Here is an 8,049-nt window from a genome sequence, read left to right as displayed (position 1 = left end):
AAATCACCTGAGCTGCAGTGTCTCTTTCCGATTGTAAATGTTCTGTACCAACTGCTCTCCAAGCACAGTAATTGAATTGAAGCAGGGGAAAAAAAAAAAAAACCCTGTCACATGGGCAGAGCCCTGGAAGGAGCAGTTTTCTGAGATTATTTTGAATGAGCCTGCAGTGTTTTGTATTATTCATGTGGCAGAATGAATGCATATGACACAGCTAGTCTCTAAGGGTTTAATTAAACAGTGTGGAGGCAGTGGCCCATCTCCATCCATTGCCTTACTTTTGCAGCGCTCCTCCTCCTAAAGTCATTACACAACTGTTTCTGACTGGGTAAAAAAAAAACTGTGAAATCTTCCTATTGACTTCCACTCTGAGGACATCTACCTACCGAGGAGCAAAGAGCACGTCAACCGCTCACTGTCGAGCTCCCTGTCAACCTGTCTGCCTTCTTTTAAAAGAAAAATAACACAACGGTTTTATATATATTAATAATAAAATAACAATGTTCAAAATAATTTATATTTCAAAGGACAAAAGAGATTTCGTAATCAAAAAGAGAAGTAGAAAATAATAATAATTCAACAATTCTAAAGGTTCGGATTTGTAAAGTCAAGTAAATACACAATAGGAAAACATTCAAATTCTACACAATTAGCTAAAAGCAGCAATAAACCCAGCATGATACAACAATTAAATATTTCTTTTGTGTACAGAAAAACATCACAAAATGCCAAAAATAGACAATGTAGGCTGTTTTGAGGCAACTGTTTTGATTACAGCCCAACGTTTGTCATCTGTGGTGTCACAAATTGCGTCACACATGTTTTATTAAAAAAAAAGCAGAGAAGCTTATTGTTCAGCCAGATCAACGTGCATGGCCTCTGCATTGTTATTGTAATTAAAAAAAGAAAAGTGCTGCTGCCATTGAAACAGGAGGTCGTGACCGCAACAAATGTATAGCTCTGGTTAAATAAATGAATATAGCTGTGATTGGATTAAATCAAACAAGCCCTGAAACACAGATGTGTTCTGTTCACCAGCAGCCCCTAATTGGTTTGGTGCAGAAATTGTCCACAAATTCCTTGTATATCAAATAAGCTTTGAACAGTTGTCACTGCAGAGAGGATTTGTTACACATCCACTCGTTAGAGAACTATAGTTGTGCTCAAGGACTTAAGACTTTCTGTGAATACAATAAACATGCTGGTGTCAAAGAAGCTAGATGCAGGAAGATTATCTCAAACAATTTTACAGAATGATTTGGCTATCTAACAGCATTGAAATGAGGTAAAAACAAGACATACGAAGTGAGACAAAAAGCCACCTGGGTGTGCTTTATTTTGGAACAGCTGTCAGAAAGGGATTTAGGTGGGGCCAAATTGGACGGTGATTTATTCAAGAGTGCACTCAGCAGATTAGGAGAGAGGAAACATCAAAGCAAGTGTTCTTTAGTTAACTAGTGAAAGGAGCCGAGATATTTGCCCCCTCACCTACAATAATGGCTTTTTACACAGTAATATGAAGCATATTTGCTAAATGTCAAATAAGTAAATCATATTTTACCATAAACTCTACAAAAAGCCAGAGCTTTACTATTGCATGCCTTCAGAATATCATGGAAACCTCAAAAACAAAAAAAAGTGTATATATATATATAAATGTATGACTACAGGATGTTAATAACATAAATGAAAGAGTCATAGTATAGTATGCCATAAACAGTCACAGTATGAAAAGTTGTGTAGTCAACAAAAACTGTTCATGGGGATATTACTCATACTACTCCGATGCTGCTCATTGTAAGACATGTTCCTTTAATGATAAGTAGTCCATGGTAACACAGCGCCATTCCGAGGTTAAAGGGAATGTGATGTCACGGATTTAGTGGTTATGTTTTGGGGAGTGTGGATTAAACGGCGAAAAAAGTCACAGTATGGTATGTCAAAAACAGTAAAGTATTAGTATAGAATGTCGAAAAAAGGAAATATAAAGTCATAGTATAGTATGTCGAAAAAAAAGTCATAGTATATATGTTTTAAGGCTTTGGCAGAAATGAGAAACTAGCGAGTTTAAAAGTCATAATCATGCATATTCTTTTATACATTAACAATAAAGAACAGAACAAACGTTGATGTCGCAATCATTCATGGGAACATTTGTGGATGTGTGGAAACGTCTGCAGTATACAAAACAAAACAACAGCCGCTCCAGCAACGGAAAAGAGAGTGGGACTGAGTGGAAGGTGGTGAGGTTTTATACCAGGAACCAGAGCCGGTCCAGGAACCAGAGGTGGTCCAGGTGTGACTCATGATCCTGATCCTGATCCTGCAAGATAAAGAAGAGCCAGAAAGACAAATGGACCACCAAGTGGAAAGATTGTTTTATCTCATGAAAGTAATAGTATAGTATGTTGAAAAAAGTTTTAAAAAGTCATCGTATAGTGTCGAAAAAGTAAAAAAATGTATAGTATAGAGTGTCGAAAGAACTCATATTATAGTATATTGAAAATAAGTCATAGCATAGTATGTCGAAAAAACAAACAAAAAAGTCATAGTAAAGAATGTCATAAAAAGTATTTAGTAGTAGGATTTATGTTTTTATGTTTGAACAAAAGTCTTGTGTTTCTGTATATATAATATAATATGGATCTGAGTACTTTTCCCACCACATGGTGAAGTTTACCAGTTATAATGTTTACCAGTTATAATGCTCCCTATCTTAGTTTAGCTGCCTAGCATGCTAAGAGTTGCTGAGTAGCCCTAAACACAGATTAGGCGGGAAATTCATTAGTTTTGCTAGATGTCAACCTTCCTCCTGCTAGAGGAAAAGACAGTGGATCACCAAAGTCAGTAGCCTTCAACCACTGGGGACCATGAATATCTGCACTAACTTAAATGGCAATCTATCAAATAGTTGTTGATCAGTAAATTAAATTATTACTCGTCTATACCTTTTATATTCTTCGCAGAGTGCCTCCTTCAGCTTTCAGTTGTTCTGTTGCAGTTGTCTTGGGTGTATCTATCTTATTTTGTTTCCCAAGGGACTTTGTGAAAGCATCTGTTTGGTGATGACATTGTTCTGTCACTTCTTTGTATGTGACCCCCCCCCCCCCCCCCCCCCCCAGCCATCTATACCCCCTCCTCTTCTGTAGCTTCACTTCTATCAGTCCTTGATGGATTTTCACAATTGTTTCACTCAAGGCCATCACAAGAGGAGAATCCATTGTGTGCGAAAACGCAATCAAAATCTTACCAGCTCGTTTTTTGCCTTTTACTTTCAGGCCAGCAAAGACAATAAGTCACTTTTTGGACAATCTTGGATGCGTTTCACTCTACAAGTAAAACAACAGTCTGCTGATTGAGCCGAGCCCTCCGCCAAAAAAGTGTGGAATCAAACTGTGAAACTAAAATATAGACGAGTAATCTACAGACTACTTCAGTGACAAAAATGGTCCTCTCCTGCTGTGTGCAATCAGCACACTCTTCTAAAAAACACATACATCCAGTGAGACTAAGAAATAAGAGGGAAACAATGTGTAAATCAATTTTAGTTGCCTCTAAAATGAGCAGTACATCTACACACCACATGAAGAAAGTAGTAGTGTAAATATATAGTGTATACATGTTTTTATTGCTAGTTTTAAGTTTTTAAGTTTTTATTAGTGCATTAGTACATTTACTAGAGTAGGCCCACTTTGCAACATGACTACGTTTAGTGACAATTGTTATTATTCTACCAAAGAAATAGCCCCTATGAAAACTGTTGATATACCACTAGAGAAAAGTGAGAAAATATGTTGTTGTTTTTTTATAGGATATAACAGGTTCTGGATACATAGACATTCATTTATTGTTGGGTTTGGTCTTTTGAAAACAATAAGAAAAATTGACAATAAGAATAATTTAAAATATCACCAGCCCTGTCCTTAAAGTAAGTGAAGGGCAGTATTTGTACCTGACTATAACAAGTAATCCTGAAGACATGATCTAAAAAGAACTGCTGCCATTAAAAGGAAGCACTACATTGATATACTTAAAGGTTTTTACTTTGAATGCTCCCCCAACTTCATGTTAACCACCTGCATTACTGAAAATGTTTGAAAAGTTTGAAAAACAAATACATGATCATTAAGTGGTTGATATATGGATTTTAGGCTTGTTTCAGAAAATGAAAAAGAGACAGAGTCATCTTAGTCCAAAGAATAAAAACTAAAGAATATAAAGTTTTTGTTCAGTGGCATTTCTCTTAACATTTGTGTAACTCTTAAATCATCCACTCCAGGCCAGAGCGACATGTGAAACTCGATACTGTATTGACGTTTTGAGCAGTTTTTGTGTAGTTTTCTTCATTTTCTGGTTGTGCAGGGAAATGGGGACCCTGCCTCTGTTCACTGCACAGTGGAAAGAGTAAGATTACTCTTAAGTGGGGATATAGAGAGACATCAGTGTGATGTATTATCAGACCATTTTGGACCAGCACAGAGCATGTCCCTTTGAAGTGAAGATCAGGCCTATCTGACATGAAATGACGGTCAAAGCGCTCTTTGAATAATGATGTCTGATTACAGAGGAGCAGGCGAACAAACATCCCACACTTTTGGATCATTTACATGTGAGAGGAGTATATGCTGATGATATTATGTAGTATTTAGGCTGCGGAGGAATACATTTATAATGATGTACAGAAGTACAGAAAGTCTTTCTTGAGAAAAAGTAAGAAATTCAGAAGATATAAAAGAGATTGTTGGACTACAGTTATATATAACATAATCCAGTTAATGCAAAGAAAGTGATAAATCAAATGACTTTTATACAGAAGCGCATCACATTCATAAAATTAAATACAATTTCACACCTTATCTCACAATGACAATGAAAAAATCACATAGTTGAGTAAAGATCTCACAGTTATGAGATAAAGATCTCATAATCATTATTTTTTCTTCTGTGAAAACAAAACCTTTTCTACTGAATGTGAGTATATAAGGAGCGTAGGCAGTGTAGAATAAAGTCGACATGGGTCAGGTTATGTCCATATTACCCACATTATAGGCTGTGTGCATACATTTAAGTTTAGGACAAAATGCAGCTCATACCAGCAGAGAGAAATATAAACCCATACATGTAGACTATAGCAACATTTACCATTATTTGTCTTTTAATAAAGTTTATTTTGATATCAAGAGAGGGCGTTATAGATTCAGGTATTCCATGTGTGTGAATACATTTTAATGTCAGATTTGTACTTGAAAAAATGACAAAATGAGAAGTTTGTGCTGAAAAAAACCCCGATAGCATGCATGTGGGGTAAGGACAGCTCAAACGATGCCAAATAAAGACAATAATGAACAAAATGAACAAAGCTCAAGCAGAAATTCATGAACCATGTCACATTGACTTGTTTATAAAACAACCACTAGGCAATCTTTATATTCATAAAAACCACACAGAGTGTACAAATGAATATTAGATGTATACTGTACAAGCAGACACGCATACAGAGGGATAGAGTTCAGAGCCCTAAACACACCCTAGTCTGGCCAGCAGCATGAGGAAACGCATCATCACATTTTCCGCATGTCCTCCCCTCTTCATTGGCTAAATTTTGATCAGGCATCAAAGTGTCTGATAGGCTGCGGCGGGCGGCGGCGGCAGAGAGTTGTTGCTGTTGCTAGGATCCTGTTGCTAGGACGGTTGCCATCTAAGAAGCTCAGCAGGAAACATGTAATGAATCATGGATGGTTGATTTTTCTCTAAGCACCCTAATCTGTGATGCAGATGAGCCCAAAGCCCGTCTCCACCCTCCTCCTCCTCCCAAACGCAACACCCCCCCCCCCCCCCCCCCACCTCTGGATGGGTTCATTAAAAAAAAGAAACAAAAAAATCAAGTTTAGATTTCGAGGGCTGGCGTTTCAAATGGTCCTGAGGTTGCTATAGAGGAGGGGTGGGGGTGGAATACTGATAGCAATTCTCATGCTAAAACAGGGAGGTGAAAGGTCATTATCAGTTATTTGTTGAGGGAGAGCCAGAGGCAGACCGCTGACCCCTGAGATTATTCTCAAGGCTGTGACTTGTGAAGTTCGGACAGTCTCACACCTCCCGAAAGGGGAGCTACGTGCAAACTGCAGCTGATATTTAAAGTACAATTCACAGAATACCACCGAAGTGCTTTCAGGATAAACTTAATCATTTTAATTGAGGTTAATAGCTGTCTGTGCAACTATATGCAACACAAAACTGTGATTTAATTTCCTGCTCCTCACAAAAGCTAGAAACTATAGTGACGTTTCCGAAGCTGTTATTATGCTACAGTATGTTTGGCTTTTGAAACTCGTGAAAACGCCTCATTATGATTCACAAAAGGTCATCCATCCTGGTGCAAATGTGCCGCCGTGACTTAACAATCGCTGTGGGCATTTTTAATATCATGCTATTATACTGTGCGGCACACAGGCCTGTGTTTAGAAGACGGGGAGGGCATTTCAAACCCCCAAATTGAACCATAGTGTGCATGACTTATTTATTCCTGTCCTGTAAAAAGAGTGCAGCTGTTTCATATAAAGTGGCAAACAGTTAAACTATTCATACGAAACACTTCTCGTATAGACGCTGAACATTATCCACAGAGGGTAAGACAGTGTAAAAAGGTAATTACAGACAACAGATGACAGACAATATGGGCCTGCTGCTTTAATGGTACACAGCAGAAATACTGAGTGACTCTGCTGTATGTAAACATCTAGTGCTGTTCGCCGCTGTGGGTTTTCTTTGATGTGATTCTATGTTATATTTTAGGCTATTTCATCCTACATCCTGCTCCTCTGTTGGACTTGAGACCTTTGATTGATGTTGTGATTTTTCTTTTCTTCCTTTCACATTTTTGTCTGCTACTTTATGATTTTTTTTTATGTATTCTATTTAACAGACACCCTTAGTCCCAATGGCGCTTCCCGGTGAAACAATGATTTAAAATCACAAAATAAATATCACACTGCTGTATATGTTCCCTCCCTGGCCCTTTAATTAACCCCCTTCCCTTAATGCAAACGTGCGTCCCTAGACAGTCTCTCCTTTTCCTAACCTTTGCCCTCATCCTTCCTCCCGGCACGTCACTAAACGGATCCTTTAGAATCTAGTTGTATACGTGATGCTAATACCTTCTGACACATTTGTTCACCGTCTCTTTATCATTAATAATTATGCAAAGAAGGTGCGTTCTCAGCCGAGCAAAAGAAACCAATCTTAGTATGCAAATGGTAAAGGTCCCTGTGGAGTGTGGCGATTAGATGTGTGTTGATAAACTCACTTATGATGAGTGACAGTGAGCAGGATTGAAGTTGCGCTGGTCAGCAACCACCGCAGACACTGATGAAAACACCCCTGCCAAATGCCAGGGAATCCCCAGATGCATGATGGGACAGGGATGAAACAGTGTAAAATGTCATTGTGGCTGCTGTGAGCCCATTAATAACCAGAGAGGAGGAAGCAAAGGGGGGTAATGAGAGGAGATTTGCTTCCTGATTGAAGGCTTTGCCTTTTTTGTTCAGCCAGATGTTTGCTCTAGCTGCAACTTGTCCCCTTCAGCGGCTAACATCCCAAAACCTTTTACCAAACAATTCAACTATCATGACTGGACTATAAATCCCGTTAAGGATCCAACATCCAATTTTCCATTTGACCCGGTAGTTCTACACCTGGATTGGGCTTCACCAGCTTTGTAAATCTTTCTTAAAGTTTGTGTGGTCTTAGTAATATGCACATTTTTATTTATGCTAGTTTCAAACAAATGATTACCTAGTTTAAGTTGCACCAGAGAAATATCTTGTAAAAACTAGCTGGAAACACCTGGAGCACTGTCGAATGAATCAACTAAGTGTTGGGGAAGTCACAGTAGCATTACAAGTTATACAGTGTAACTTCCATCAGTAATAACTAACACCAATCTTTGTAAATGTAGGTTTGATTTGCTGTATTCATATATGGAAACATGGAGAGATAGTTATGAGTGAGAGGGATTAAGCTAACAAAAGTTAACCGACCAATTTAATCTAATGT

Source organism: Pholis gunnellus (assembly GCF_910591455.1).
Source record: "Pholis gunnellus genome assembly, chromosome: 20".
NCBI lineage: Eukaryota > Metazoa > Chordata > Actinopteri > Perciformes > Pholidae > Pholis > Pholis gunnellus.
Note: the sequence above shows the minus strand (reverse complement) of the source record.